We start from the raw sequence: 16887 nt of genomic DNA on the forward strand, positions 1-16887 counted from the left end.
ACCAAGTTTATAGTTGTTGTTTGATGGTCAAGTATATATCTGGAATTATGTGTGGTTGCCTATAGGCCCACAATAGATGATAATATAGTAACACTAATGCTACTTTTGGAATTGTATTGCTCTAAAGAGCACCTTAACGTAGGCTCTATTTTCCTGTTATTTGTAAAATTAAAGCTGCAGAATGCGGTTTGAAACACTGAAAGACATCAAATCTAGCTGCTGATGTACTGTGAGTTCATGCAAACACACAGTGTGGCTATTATGGCTTGACTGAAGCATCTCACAGGTCTTTTTGCCCAACTGGTCAATACATCTGGTGACCTATAGCCACTGCACCTAAAAGACTAACGGTGGCAATTGGCAGGTAAACACTGCTTTGATGAGGCCAGATGGAGGCTCCTGTGAATCTATGTAGCTCCTAAGCTGAAGGGATGGAGAGAGTGAGGCAGGCAGGCTTACCGGCTCTGTGCCATCAATACATCAGTGGCTAAGCCACCAGATTAATGGCCTCCGAGTGGTCAGGGCCACAAAACTACTCAGCTCTGAGGTCTGTGTTCAGTGGAGCTGTACATGAAAGCAAGGTAGGGGAGGAGGAGGTCTTAGGTACCAGGATGAGCACACAGGGACCTATATTCTGTTTGGGTTTGGCCTACGGAGTAGAGTCATGGGACCGATACATTTTACAGAATGATAGATATGTGCCCTGGCTGTTGTTTCATTCCCACCAAAAGGATGTTTGAGTAGCTAAACACAACATTCTAAGCAGTACTAAGTAATTTTATCTACATGTATTTATAAGTGAGGACATTTAGTTTGTAAACAACCTTTTGGCTTTGTTGTTTGTTGGAAGGCAGCTTGGTTAAAACTAATTCACACTACTGCTCAGAACATGTACTGCATTTTTTCCACCCTAGTTTTTTCTTTGTTTAAACAAATCTGCCCCTTCCGGTCTTTCAATTTTGGGCTGCATCGATTACTGTTGGATTGCATAACTCCAGCAATTTCTCGATTTTTGGTTTTTAGTGATGGGCCAGAGAGGTGCTGATGCTTGCATGAATGCTAACCTCAAATAAGTCTTTTTTGAATGGGTTGTAATGAGCAAAATGTGATGTGAAATGTAGTGAAAAGTCCACATCACCACACTGTGACCACTATCAAGGCTTGAGTAAAAAATAACCATGCTCCAGTTTCCTAAGGATAATTTTCTGGGTATCATTTTTATTTGAAACAGTGGGGCCTCAGAGGCCCTTTCTTTAGTGCCAAGAGAGAATAGCCATCTCTTCCTGAACTTCATGGCACTGGTTGTCCATCCATGTTTTGCGTAATTGCTCCGTGCTTGAGTCCAGGGTTAGAACTGGGAGCTGTAAATCTATCAGTGTTATGCAGACAATGTTTTCTCCAGATGTAGAAGAAAAGATTTCATCCTTTTGTAATTAAGCAGTGCAGCCCAGGGTGTCATAGGTTTTTTATTGGGGGCTCTGGAAAAGATCATTTTGCACCTTGTTTTCTCATCATGCCTTTTATTCTACAAAAGATGGATAAAATGGAAAGATGAAAATGGAAAAAGTAGCAGAGAATAGAATCTCTTGTTTGAATTGTAATATGGAAATTACTAGGTAGTGATGTAAGACGTAGTGTTGAGGAGCGCGGGGTGGAGACACAAAGGGGACAAAAGCATAGTCATGGAACCAAGACAATTACATAGTTTCCCTGATGAAGAATATCAGGGGAAAAAATGTCTTTTTTAACCCAAGGAATGTTCCCCGATGTTATCTTTCCCACGGGTGCCATCTTCTACACCTGTGTTCTACTCTAAACTAAGGGAGAGGGGGAGTGAGTTGTGGAAAGGGATAGTGAGTAAAGGAGAGAGAGACAGCTTTAAGAGTTGGGGACGAGAATGCTCTTCAGTTTCTCAAGGGCACAGATACTTTATGGCCTCCACATTCCTGCATGACAAACTGATGCCCAGAATAGACAGAGTGGCGTTGGAGGAAAAAAAAAAAGAGTTTAACTACTATGCCTTTAAGCCCCACCCCAACATATCATCTCTGTTCCTTGCTCACCTTCACCTCACCCTGCTTTGTTTATATGGCAAACCTCAGGGTCACACTGTCTGACGCGTTTCTTTTACTAGCCAAAGCTGGTGAAAGCGGAGGACTGAAGTGCAGGCTTTTCTTCAGTGTAAGCAGCTCCACACATTTTTGTTTTATAAAGTCCTCTTCAATCTCATGTTGATTTACAGAGGCCTCTTTCCTCTGAGCTTTCTTCAGAAGAGCAGACAGCAGAGGAAGTCTCCATAGCCACTGAACTTCTAGGCTCAGTCCCAGATCATATACTATCTTCCCTCACTGCCTTCCTTGCCAGCCCCACAAACTCTTTTTTATAATGTCACCACATTCAATCAACACTAGCCCTAAAATTAAGGACTGCTGAATAATTCAAACGTGGATCCTTCCTTCAGATGGCCTATCGCTGTCACTAGACAGGAATGTCCTTAATTTATGCTTGTTAGGTTGGAATTGTCATGTTGAAATAATTTTAACCATAAGGGCTGTCTGTGCAGCTACTGTTTAAATGAGAACTCTGGGAGCTGTTGAAGTTTGAACATGAAATTGTGAGATCTGGAATGCAAATTATTATTCAAATGATCAATGTATTAATTTGCATGCCGAGAGGCGTGAGGGAGAGAGAGAGTATCTTAATAAGTTCTCTAAAGCAAAGTATTTTATTATTTGTTGATGTTTCAGGAGTGAGGGCGTATTCATTTTGCAGTCATGAGTCCCAGTGTGACTTTAATCTTTCTCTGTCTTTCACACACAACACATGCTTTTGTGCTCACCAATGTTCAGACCCATCTTCCTGTTTCTCAGGAAGTATCATTTCACAGATGATTTACAGAAGATGTGAATAGTACAACAGCAGCTTTGGAGATCCATACTATGGACACTATGGCCTCCTAATACAGACCTCCTAGTTTTCTTTGCAATCAGCTCAGTTTGAATTTCTGGGGAGATGAAATGTTAAAATGTCTGGGGTTATGGGATAATTAATAGACTTAAACCATAGACTTAAGCCTTAAGCAGTTGAAACTGGTTAAGTGAGGAGCCAAATAAAGGTAAACCCTTCAGAACATGGAATTATTCTGAGAAAAGACAAAGAGAGATTTGAGGACCTTCTGTTTGTACTCTGATTTCCTACCATCTTCTTTCTCACATCAAATGTCCTCAATTGTCCTCAATGTACAACGTTTTCTCCTTTTTCTTTAGCTTAGTTTCTAGTCTGCACTTTGATTACTGAGCGGTTGGGAGAAAAGGATGGTATGATTTGGGGGAAAAGTTCTTTGGATGTTTATTATCTGTGATCTTCTGTGATTTTTGATTCTTTGAGTGGTCGTATTAGATAAGGAGCACGTTTGTGACCCAGCAGCCTGTAAATTTAGGCCAACATAAAATAGAGAAAAACATATGTGTTTTGAATTTCATTCTAATAACTTATCATTGAAGGATTGGGTGCCTTGCCTTACATCTGGAAGGGAGGTTAGGGTTTTTTAGATGAGATATCCAGCATTGGCGTATTCCCAGTATTCAACTTAACTTTTAAATCATTAAAAATGATGAAGCCATCTCCACAAAGTCAGGGGTTTATATATGAAAATCAAACACCATCTGCCATCTCTGATCAGAAGCAACAGCCATCAGGCCAGGGTTACCAAGGCAGAACAGGAAAAGCCATTAACTGCCAATCACTGCATCGATCGACAAGCCAGTCCACCACTACCACCCCCGCTCTACCCCCACCCACCCCCGCCCACAGACACACACATACAGTTCATCGGCTTTTACTGTACAGTGCACACAAATGCACCAACGCATACACGTGCACATAGCCTTGCCTTTTCCACTATCTCTTTGTGCACCCGCACAACGTGATGGGTAACATTTGGTCAAGTTTGTCTACTTCCCGCTTGAACCGTGTTATCTTTTAAATTATCTTGAGTCTAGATTGCAGGATCAACATTCTGTTCAGTTTAGATAAAGGTTGTCTGACTTTTCTTTATTGGCTCAGTAAACCCAATGTGTTACTTGAAGGACAGTCAAGATGCCGTTAAAAAGATATTTCCTTCTGAGCATAGGTTTGTAATCTCCTCATTACCGAAATGCATCTCAGTAAAGTCCATTGCCCTGTCAAGATGAGAGTAGACACTTCATTCTGCTCGGTCTCCCTCCACATTTTTGGAGTCAACCCCCAGATAAAAAGGGAACTAATAGTCGGTGAAGGGCAAAAAGAAGAAAGAAAACGAGATTGATTTTTTTCTTCTTCTACATTTTCAATGGTGTCGCTAGAACTGAGGGTCATTAGAAGAATATTTACCTACTTCCCAATCTAATAGAGATGCTGTATATCAGAGTGATCTGGATCAGAGGTCAGGGCAGAGGGGAGCAATTAAAGTGTATGGATCCAGAAGCTCTGGGCCCATCACATTGTGTGTGTGTTGTAGGCAGAAACGGATGAACTAGAAGGGAGGCAGAGCCAATCTTTTTGAATATTGCTGTATTAGTTAATAAAGCGTTGTCGCTGATGAACTAGTGATGCATTAGTCAGGGGCACTAATGCATATGTGTGTTTAAGCACTCCACACACAGGAATATGCTTAACTATGCTGTTACTGGCTTTGGTTGGATCGGCCTTCTCTGAGGCCACACAATAGCCAGAGACGGAACAGATATGATGGATGTGGCCTGGGGCCTATGCGCTCGCTCTGCATCTGCGGTGGCCTCATCCACACATCAGCCACCGGGAGAGGGAGGGAACACAGTAGGGAGGGAGGGATGGAGGCCAGAGATACAAACCAGACCAGCCATTTTCCTCGTTCCGCTCATAAATATTTGTGTGGCTGATTTATAAACAGTGGAGCAAGAGAACAGATCAAAGTGAACTGTAACGCTTATATAAAACTGGGGCTTTTTCACGACACTGCCCTACACACCATGCCCGTGCCTATTAAAGACAAAGCTATATATCATGAGGCATATTGGCAAGAGTACTGAATGGCCACTCACTTTAGAGCTCGGCCTTCCCCCAGTTGTGACTGTTCGTATAGCACAATCATTCCAAGTCTCTCAAACACTAGTTAAAGGCCATCAATGTGTGATATAGCTAAACCTCAACCTTCTCTTAGCCTGTGTAAACTCCCTCGAGGTCAGTGGCTACTTAGGTGAATTTTAAATGGTTGTAATAATGCGAGGCAGCCATATTAAAACATAGCAATGCAGTGAAGTGTCACCGTGTCCTGGTAGTGGTAGAGTAGTGTTCGTCACACTAGACAGCTGCACATGCTGATTCAGGCAACACAAAGGCCAAGCCTCCTGTACGGCAGAGCGGAGGGATTAGGGTGAAACAGTGTGTGTACATACGCGCGTGTGTGTGTGTGTGTGTGTGTGTGTGTGTGTGTGTGTGTGTGTGTGTGTGTGTGTGAGTGTGTGAGTTGGAGTACAGTACTGGCCTCATGTGTCCAAGCACTGGCAGACACGGACATCAACGACCATAGCACTCTAGGCCTGTTAGGAGCAGAGCAGACATTCCACACCTACAAGCAGTGTTTACCTGCTGCCCCCACAAATGACACACTCACACACACATACAGTATATCTCCCATCCTAACCCAGCCCCCAACCCCACCATTCATTTCCCGCTCTGGGTGCAAATGTGAGGGAGAAAGATGTGCTCTCCTCAGCCTCTCTGATTAAGAACAGTTATAGCTGGCAGATGCAGAGCAGCGCCATGAAGATGGCTGTTCGCTGACCTCTGTGGGAGGGAGAATAGCACGGGTAACGGGAGAGAAAAGAAGGCCTATTTCAATGGATTCCCCCCTTTGTCCACCAGCAGGACAGGGTGTGCTCAGTGTGGTGAGGCCTGGGAGAGTTGCTGCTAAACAGCCTGTCTCTCTGTCAGTCTGTCTGTGTGTGAGTGCCTGGAGACATCTGGTTCTCTAGCTGTGAGAACACAGTGGCATTATTTTTTCAGGCCCGTCACCTAGTGCTTACATAACACGTGGGTTCAGGTTTTTGCTCAACGGCATGGGGATTTTTTATAATTGGCCTCTGTATTATACGGAAAGGATTTGAGACGGTTTGTTTCATAGCATATCGGTACAGTAAATAGGAAAGAGAATCCACATGTGTTTCTATAGCCTCCCGCAGTAGCATGATGGTGTGCTATCTTGAATGTAGATGAAGCACCCCTTGTCTTATATTTTGCTTTCCACCCTAAATTCTATTATATATATTGTATATGGCATGTGAGTTTGATCATGTAGGCAGGTATTGTAGAAGGGTTTGTGAGAGAGAGAGAGAGAAAGTAGGCTGCAGATTGTTTTACCCCTGGTGAGTCTGAGTTTCTGTGCAGGGAGTTCAAAGTCCTGTTGAACATCAGAGGGCTGATGCTGAGTGAGGCTGACTAGCTGCAGCCTGTGGTCTGGGAAGGGTTACTGAATTATTACTGATGGTTTCAGGGGTAACTGTCCGACCACAGGACTGGGGAATATTAATCATTTATTTGATTGTCCGCATGTGCTGATTAATCAATTTGAGTAGGATCTGCAGGATTAACTACCCTATTATTCCCCTGTAAGAACAGATAAGAGATAAGACTTTAAAATATCATATTCCATTTATCATTTATTTTTAGGTCCCTGCTGATGAGGGTGAAATAAAAACTGAGGTGAGATTATGCAGAACAGCAACATGGGGAAAGCGTTGAGGGAGGAGGATAAGGGAAGAATGGATGAGGAGAGAAAAAAAATCTCTTAACTGCTGATTTTAGTACTTCAGAAGATGGGGGGGAAAGATACAGCTTTGTATTTCTTCAAACATGGCACAGAAACCAAGTTGTGCAGCTGGGAGCGAGAGAGCGGAGAGAAGAGGGGGGAGGAGAGACATGAGGAACAGGAAGTTGATGGGAAAGTGATAGCTGTCTCCACCTGGAGTATAGCCTGAGCTGTGTGCTAAGAGCGAAGGCAAAGCAAGGGAGAGGAGTGAGCTGCTGCATTTGATTCCCATTCTGTACTCTGGTTTCGGTAAGTTTAGCTCTCATACCAAGTATAGCTAGATAACTGATCCAACAATGTCACAATTCCTGTTTACCACTCACTATCTATTCAGTCTATAAATTCTCAATCTGCCAGCTGTTTAATGTGTTATGTCATGTGGTAATGCCTTTGATTCCAACATGCCTCCGTTTGTAAATACAAGAGGCACTCAAAAGGCTGTGGTTTCTTTACAAGCATGGCGCCCCCGGCGCTCTGGTTGGGAATGCATTGAGAGGAAGAAGGATTGAAAGAGTAAGGGAGGGAGTGAGAGGTGGTTAGAAACTGTATACACTTCCCGTTGCTCCTCTGCCAACCCTTCTCCCTGCTGCCTCTGGTTGCGCAGGCAGGCAGTGAGTGAGAAATGTGAGAGGGAGGAGTATATCTTCTCTGCTGGCTGAACACAGCACCGTAATTATGCACTTTTCAGCAGGTTTTACCTTTAACACTTTCCTCCCGGGTTTGAGATTAGTGCTCACCATGCTTGATTTACTGCACAATTACTGAACAAGAGCTCCATCTAATCAATAAACAGGAAGGGGAAAAGTGGTAGGCTTTGAAGTATAGTTTGACATTTTTTGCACGATTGAGCAGTGTATATGGTGCAGCCAGTAAGGGCAGCCTGGCTGCGATGCCAGTCTGTAAAATATCTATTATATCAGGCACGCCTCTTTGCTTTACCAGCTCTCTAAGCCTCTTTACTGTGCTGAACTACTGGAGTGGAAAATGACATCTTTTTTTTCTGACCACTGCTTAACACAGAGGTCAGCAACACATTGTCTAATAAGGACATTCCCCCAAAATATTAGATTAAAATCACAAAGTGTGCAATAAAAGTGGGACTGAATGTGATCTTAAAACTTATGAGCAAAAGTTACATGCGAAGGGATATAAAGCATTCTTGAGAGGTAGCTTGTTAGGCCTTGTATTAGATGTCCCCAAATGGGCAGCCAGCACAATGACCTCCATGATGACACTTGCTACTGGCATGAGCAGTTATTTTAGGAAGCTCCAATGAACGGCCAGCACAAGTCTTTCTGGGGCCTTGTATAGCTTTTTGCGAGCGTGAGCTAAGCAATAGGCTTCTTCCAATTAGTCTGGTCTGTGTTTGATTTTTAGTGATGACTACCATATCTCAGCTGCAATTATGCTGCACTGGGAATGATGAGGGTTTAGGTTATTGATCCTCAATTGATCACCCTGATCAATGAGCACTTTTGTTTCTTTCTCTATGGAAAGTAGAGTTATGTATTTTTCTTTGGCTAATGAGCAGGCCCAACAGAATGACCCTGTAAAGATATCTGTGTTAGTGAGTCACATTGGTATTAGTGATAGAGTTGGATGTGCTCATGGGAAGAAGGGGGGTACTGCACAGAGCAACATTCATCAAAAGTGCACTACCTCCTTGTGGACATAGGCCATAGGCTACGATGGGTTTTATGAAAAAGTAGAGGTCCTTATGAGGGGGATGGGTAGAGCAACAGCTGTGTCTTTCTACATGTTAATGATAGGGTTCTAATTCAAAATGGTAATAGCTTAAAGGCCATTAGGGATATGTGATTTTGATCATCATCATTATGGAAGCAATAGTGTTTTTCACTACACTTAAATGTTTAGCTTTTTATAACACCCAAAGTGTAATGTCAGGGTTTCACTCTTTAAAGTTGCAGCTTTTAGTTGCAAGAGTTGACAGGTGAAACGGGTGGGTGTTTGGTGCATGAATTGCTTGAAGAACCCTCAGCATCAGTTTTCCTCCAACAAGGCACTTCATGTTCCATGCAAATAAGCCCACATATAGACCCACTCTGTATATTCACCTCCACTCAACCCCACTCATTAGTTTTCATTTTAAGAAGAGGACCTCTCAAAGTCCATGTTGTTCCTTTTGTCGGCGCAGTGCTTCTAATAGAGATAGCAGTGTAAGACTGGGTTAAATATTGACACTGGCTGAGCACATCATCACTGTTCTTAATTAGCTGGTTTCTCTAGAAAGCTTGTGCGAGTAATATTTCCCCTCATGAGATCTCAAACACCCTCTCCCCAAAACACATTTCTATGAATTTTACATAAAAAGGATACAGGATAGTCAGAAAACATACAGTGTTACAGTAGCCTGAAGCAGCAACCAATTATGTGGTAATGAAATATTTACACTACCAAACTGAGTACGCCAGGGGTGAAAGCTAGATAATACAAGCCTGAGGAGACTGTATTCTGTGTCTCCTCTTTGCCGTTACATCAGCGAAAACGTGGAACAGGAGATCAGCTAATGACAATAGGCTTAGAAGCTAGAGCGTGAGCAGATCTGCAGTTCAGTAAGTATAGCTTATGGTCACCCCCACTGCAGTGGGCACACATTTAAGGGCTTTTTCTGGATCACAGTAGCCCACAAGGTGGGAAGGGGACACATAATCTTAACATTGACTCTCTAGAAGTTTTACTGACGGAGTCCTTTTGACTTCTGATGGCTACTCCCTCACAATAATATGGCAATGAATCTGCATTCACGGCAGAGTGTAATGTTTGTTCTCGAGGACTAATTGTGTTTGGGTAATGTTCCTGCTCTGAATTTAATTCTCACTGACTGCATTAATCATTACAAGTGGTGTTTGCCTGTATCTTAATCCAGCACCCTCCTATCCCCGACTCACCGTCTCCCTCACTCTTATAGGGCTCTTTCACCTCCGCCCTCTCCAAACTCTTTTTTTGTAATCCTTTGCCAAGATTTTTGCTGGCCCACAAGGCCATTCTGCCGGCTGGCAAGTGACAAATGAGAGTCAGTAAGGTGTTGGAGACTCTTGTCAGCTGTGTGGGTGCAAGGCTGCCTCTGCCTTTAGCCTACTAACACATCAGTGACCTATAGTACAGCCGAGTCCAGATCTAGGTAGTCCGTCATGTTGTTCTTATGTAGTATGCACACACGCGCCGCCAGTAGCAGCCCTATATAGCTCTGATCACACAGTGCGGTGCCTTTTATACACTCCTGAGATTTTCCTCTAAATCACATGGAAGTCATAGATCTACAAGACGATTCTGTTTGATTGATAACTTAACAGGTATTGCTGTGGTTTGCATTGCAAACAGCAACCCCTCACAGGAAGCATCTGAAAAAGCTGCATACTTCAACACAGGATCCACAGTGCAAGAGGAGTACACGACTTGTCACACTGGCGCGTGATTCATATTTAAATCTTGCATGGCGGCCCAATTTCTTAGCCAGAAGACAGGGAGTGGTTTGTAGAGTAATATTAGTGGCCTCTGGATGCAGTCACCTTGTCTGCTTGTGAAGAATAGTCAGATACCGGGGTGGAGTATTGAGAAGTTACGTTGGTGCTGTTGTGGCTGCAGAAACCACGTGTTGTTGTTTGTTCACAGACCTGGTTGTTTTCTGTATCTCTTATGAAAATCTCATTGTAGCCTTTAGAGTTTTAGAGATATTGCTGTTTCGTATTGTGTAGCTAATGTGTGAGTTATTATTGTGATAAAAGTGTCAGTAAACCACTGATGCAATTAACTATGATTCAAACTCAAAATCTAAAACTTTCAGCCTGCTGTGTGTCTACTGTTTTGCTAAAATGAAGAAAAAAAAATCTTCCCCAGCCCTGTATATGTAATTATTGTCACCGTTGTCCAAAATGGAGGGTTGTGGTGTTGACTCAGTGCTCTGGGTAATGGGAGAGAAGGGCCAGGGCAGGTCCTGATTTGCCCCAATCTGCTTCCAGATGGTACCTTGCCACTACACATGTCATCAAGTGTCTGTAACAGTTGTTTGGGTACCCCCATGGCTCCACCCTGCTTTCGCCTCCTGCAGGCAGACTCATTGTATTGCAATTCTGGCAAGCTCCTCCCAGCATGGCTTTCATAAAAGCACCAGGAGGTTAAGCTGTTAATTAGCTACTGAAAGAGGAGGCCAACAGCTTGCTGTTAATTTGCTTTACTCTTTTTTTCTTATTTGGATATTGACATCATTTCCTGCCTATTTTTGAGTCATCGCTGTGTGTCACAAAAGCAGGACCGAGCTCATTAAGAAGGGGGGAAATGTGTTTATCTGGCTACCATGAGAAGTGCACATTATGTATGTATAGCCATGCTTATCCAAATGTTCTTAATGAGAAAGACCCTGGACGCCAGTGTTGGGCTCCTGTGGGCATAGGCCCAGGCTCGTTATCACCACACAGGGCATTGATCTCTCTACCGCCCGCTTGCTTATCCTCCTCCTCTTCCCCTTTCAAACACAGTGTCTCGCACATGAATTATGTGGACACATCGATCAGCTGATTGAGAACTATTGTTTAGAGCCCTGGGTCATTATTGAAGGAGGGATTACCCAACTCTTGTTTTGTGCGTGCGCATGGGAGAGTGTATTACTCAGCTCCTTGTCACTGCACATACTCCCCTTAGCATCACCTTAGATTTGCAACGGCTCCACAAATGTGCACACACTTACACACGCACTAAACACATACAGCAGCCTGCACAATCAACATGGCCCAAATGACTGCCTGCATTGATTACCTTCCCCCCGCAATTATGTTCCCATTGTTTACTTTCTAGCATCTTACTCATTCAAACGGAATTCAATAATTATTGCTTTATTTAATGTTAAAGTAAGTAAGAGTGGTGGGTGTGGAGCACCAGTAGCTATATTGTCTTTAAGTGTCTCCATGACCCCTCCCCGGCTACTTTGTTTCATAGGCCTGTGTTAAGTCATCCTCTCCAAGGATACATACAGCGATCCGTCTTTACCTCGCTGCCCTCCCTTACGACACAGAGGTCCATTTTGTTTCTCTATTCCCTCCCAGAGACAAATATGTATTCGGTTTTTATTCACTGGTAGTGATGGATCATTTCTACAGCAAGACAGTAGAGGAAGTAACTTAGCACATTATGGAGTTTGAGACAGAGGGACAGGATGCGGTGGAGAGGTGGCAGGGATTAGGAAGAGTAAAGGAGAAGAAAGGACAAGGGTGGGGATGAGGTTCAGGAAGCAGTAGGTAGGCAGTTTGAGCCTGAAATACACAGTCCCCTTAATCCACAACCTAAGTTTTAGGCATGTTGCAGCTTGCAGTGGCTAATTCAAAGCAGCCACCGCACTTGGCACCCAGTGGGGCCTGTGGTTGGAGCTGTTCTTCGTGCTGCTGGCAGACAGGGAAACACAGGCCAAACTGCGAGCACTCCCTGACTCCAGTCACTCTGCTTTGCTTTCCTAAATAACTTGCTTACGTTCCAGGGGAATCCCAGAGTTAAGATTTATGAGAAACAAACCTCTGCACATGTACAAATACACTGCTGCTGGGAAGACGGGGGTCATTAAATATGGTCATTGTCTAGACCCCAACTCCAAACTTTATCCTCATCATTAAAATATGTATTTTTAAAATAATCCTGATTTATAACCTTCATAATTAGGCAGCGCTTGGACAATTACTTTTCATATTTTCTCTTTTGGATACAATAGGATAGTATATATATACATGTACTCTATGGGTACATTGTATGGCCACAGTTGTCATATAGTGAGTAACCCATACAAGGGTGTTTCCTCTCCCTTTGGTCATGGTGTGTTTTTCAACCTAAAAGGCACATTACATTGTTTCCCTTCAGAGTGAAATAGAGTTACCTCACTGGTTATGATTGCTGCCATGACATCACTATGTTTAAATAACAAAGGTGCTGCTTGACTTATTCTAACACATTTCAAGCCAAGGACTAGTCTGTACATTCGCTTCCCAGGTGATAGGGAAAACTACTACCTGACTCCTACCTCTGTGATTTCAGAGGATACAATCTTATCATTCAAATAAGGAGACAGGTCTACATTAATCCAATGAATTGCATGGCATCAGGTGTGAATTGTAATTTTCTAAACCATGTAAGCTTCCCATGGCACACACACATAGATACACGCAGACACCAGCTTTTTGTGCTGAGAATATGGATGGAGGGACAGTTAGAAAGCAATATCCCGGCAGATACTCACAGGCTCTCTCACAGAGGGAATTTGGCAGCTCTCTTAGAATTGATAGCTATTTAGCTCACAGATAGTCATCTGTTTTAATGCATTAATTTTGTATTAACAGCACTGCCAAATTTAATGGTGGAAATTAGGGAATGATCGTAATGGTATGTGGCTTTGTGTGTGAGAGACTGCATATGCATGTGTGTACATTTCTGATGTCCTTTTTGTCTATATTGTTGTATGTGTTTGTTGCGTGTACATGCTGTATTATACTGCTCCATTGGGAGCCATTCTTTGGAATTACTGGCTCTCTGTCTCCCTTCCACCCTTCCAGTAATACCCACCTCTATCTTGTGTTAGTTGGACTCTCTCAGCAACCACACTGTTTTGTGTTAAAGGTGCACTTTTACTTTGCATTTAAGTGGATGGAAATGCAGATGTATGCGGCGCTGTGGGTGGGTGGTGAAACTGATACAGGCGTGTATTGCCCACTCAGAGGGCAAGGTGCGCTGTAGAGTTGTGTGAGAGAGGATGGGGTGGTGCCCACACCGCCCCTGTCCCTCTTTACCTGAAAAAGCACAGAGCACTTCTTCAGCCTCCACAGTAAGAGATAAGGTGCTCCATGGAAGAGAGAGGCTTGAAAAACCATGATTGCATTTTTAAACTATGAAAATCACCACAGTGTAAAATGAAGCTTAGAACTGGGCTTTTCAGTAGAACAAAAAACAGATTGAAGGTGATCTCTCATGTTAAATCTAATTAAGAACATCTTTTAAAATGTATAAACTATCAAATGTGGTGTAGTATAATTTAGGGTTATTCAACCAACCTCAGTTTTTACTGTAGCGGACTGCATCTTTCCTATACTGCAGTATAACTGAAATATGACTGAAGTATTTGCACCTACAATTAATGTGTCTTTGTGATCTAATCTGGTAAATCAGACCACACATACAGTACATTCAAATGCACACGGCATGTCTCCCATGCCCAATTGCTCTTGAGTACATCACTGTATTCTAGGCAGTCACACATTCATACTTGTTCAGCTGAATCTCCTATATGAATGCTGTAAATTCCCAGACAGTGCAGTGGTATTGAATCCATGCGACTGACCCCGCCAGCTTCCCCCCATTATGCTCCGCAGCTCCCCTCCTGTTGGGGCCTCGATAGGGCGCTTAGAAACCCCAGAGCCGGGCCGACCAACTCCTCCCAGCTCAACATGACTTTTTCATTAAGCCGCCAAATTCCTGCACTCCAGTTGGAGGTGATTTATCAACTAGGGGCTTCATTGCAGGTTCATAGGAAACAGACATAGGCCCTGTCTCATGCATTATTATGTTTCACATTCAATGTGTGTGTGTGTGTGTGTGTGTGTGTGTGTGTGTGTGTGTGTGTGTGTGTGGGGGGGGGGGGGGGGGGGGTACTGTGTCCATACTGTGTTTGTGCTCTTAGCTATAATCCTATGGATAATACCTACGGAATCCAGTGAGAGTCCATGTTAGTGCGTGTGATGATCAGAGGGGTTTTGCACTCATGGGCTAAGCTATGCTGTGCTCCCAGGCACTATGGTATCATTTTGCATCAGTCCTCTCTGGAATACTAAATGAGCAGGGGCCGCCTCATCTCGTTCACTGACTTTAAAATGTCCCAGACTCTGCTGGGTCATAGCCAGTGCAGAGATGGTGAAAGTGGTGGTTTACAGGTGTAGCCGTTTGACATTGTAGACAGAGCTACAAGCACTGGGGCAGGCAAATTTGAGCTCTGTTGAGGCCATCTTCCTGGCCAGTCAGGTTTATAGTGAGTTATGGTCGATTCAGGGGCAGGCGGTCTCAGGTTCACTCCTATATAAACCCTGTGCTTTTTATGGGAAACTATAAAACTCCCAGGATTTTCTTTTACCTCCTGGGACTATCTTTGAAGTTTTGGTCAGGTGCTGTCATTTTTTTAAACTTGCCTTCTTTTTTTGGAGCCTTGAGTCATTTGCGGCAATAACTCTCTTTTTTTAATTCAAGACATCTGCTATGAGTAAAGGCAGTTTGCTTGATGGATTTGCTGTTATCTATAACTGAATCTGTCTCTCAGGTTTCTCTCTACCTTTGTTCTGATGCAATATTTGTGCACAGAGGAAAAGGAGGAGAAGGAGGAGTGCTCCCACAATATCCTGCAACACCTATTCATGACATCATGGATGGCTTAAAATGAGGCGAGAAAGGAGAGCACACAGAGACACAGAGCCTCTTACAATCACCTAATAACTCTATTACACCGAGCTGTGGGGCTCACAAAAAGGAGAGAGCAAAAAAAAACTCTTATTCCTTTTCCTGGAAGCGGTGTCTTAATGCCCATTTTAGGTGTAGAAGTGAGAAATATGAAACCAAAGAGAATGAAACACAATAGCTCAGAAAACCCCATAGCAATATTACAATATTGCCAGAAAATTAAACATTAGGAGAAAGGGACAAGAGCATTTTAGGGAAGCATAATATTGTTATGGCTTTTTTTCCACTAGCCTGTCAACACCTGATTTAGATGTAATGTGGTTAAATGTCTAATGTTCCCAATGCTTTTACAATTTCCAGTCAGCCAAACAGGCCATCCAGTGCAGGAGAAGATAGTTCAGTTTCTTCTTGATGAAGGTTCAGTTTTCTGAACCTTTACATTCATCAGTGGATTTTTCCTGGTTAAAAGCAGATGTTATTAATTAATTTACCATTAAATGTCCCCAATAGTGTTTAATTTACATGTATTTATTAAATAGAAAATATTTTGTGGGACATACATAACACATATTTAAATATACACTATATTTTTTTTGTTCTCTCAGCATGCCTCACAAGAGACATGGGCGCCAAGAAGATTAGAAGAAAAAGAGGAAAAATGTTGGTGATTTGCATTGATCGCAGCCACGGAAATCCACAGCGAGACTCCATAGTTTGATATTTGGAGCAGCACATGACAAGCATGACACAAGTGGCCATACCGAGTCTGAGGCTTTCATGGTAAACATTCAGAAAGAATCAGTGTGATGCTTTAGGATAGTGGTCAATAACTGATGCTGACACCAGGCCCAGCCATATTGTGTTGGCCTTGCATCATTGATTGAGCCATGCAGGAGGTAATTAGATTGGAGCTCTGTGGTGTGACAAGAGGTTGTGGTGGTATGGTGTCACTACGGGGCGTTAGGCATGTTGTGACACCGCGGAGGATGGGCTGAAGGCTTGACTAGGCCTGCTGTTGAGCCTTGGAGGAAGTGCTGGGGTTGACAGGTCAATACTAGAGCTGATGTCCCGTCCTCTAAAGGTTGTCCTCCTGTTGTGGAATGTTCCAGTTTCTCTCAGAGTGTACTAAATCCCCCTCCTGCCTCACCACCGGCTCACTTTGCCTCTCTTTCTCTGTAAGAGAGCGAGGATTTAACTCGCCGTGATCAATATTTAGTATTCCATGCGTGAAACAAGCAGATGTTTGGAGTTTCCTTTTCAGAGACGGGAGGCTTCTGTTGAGTGAAGGGGATCAATGCTCCCTTCCGTCTGTGAGGCTGTAGACCCACGGCTTCTGAAGGGTGGCTGATGCGATTCCTGCCTGCGCTCGTGCCCCTGAGATTTGCGTGCGTCCTAGGCCTCTCCTGTCCTGTTAGCCCGCTGATACAGACACTCACGCAGACAAAGTGCGCAGTCCAAACAGTTGTCCTGAAGTGGAAGAGGTCTGGATGTTAAACAACAGGGCTGTGATTGGGAATTGATTTGTTCATTTGCCAACTGTTTGAGTGAAAGTGAGTCGGTGGTGCCTAGCCAGCTATCTGCCATCTACAATAACCTCTTTCTCTCTCTTTCCCTCTCTCTCT

At 43.4% G+C, this 16887-nt stretch overlaps 1 protein-coding gene across 1 annotated transcript in view; it reads left to right on the plus strand.

The window, feature by feature from the left end:
- The window catches only part of zfhx3b (zinc finger homeobox 3b), a gene marked incomplete at its 5' end in the record, with an annotated part of 87896 nt that overhangs the window by 13111 nt on the left and 57898 nt on the right, over nt 1-16887 (plus strand). The window lies entirely within an intron of this gene.

This window comes from Pholis gunnellus (genome assembly GCF_910591455.1).
Source record: "Pholis gunnellus genome assembly, chromosome: 1".
Lineage (NCBI taxonomy): Eukaryota > Metazoa > Chordata > Actinopteri > Perciformes > Pholidae > Pholis > Pholis gunnellus.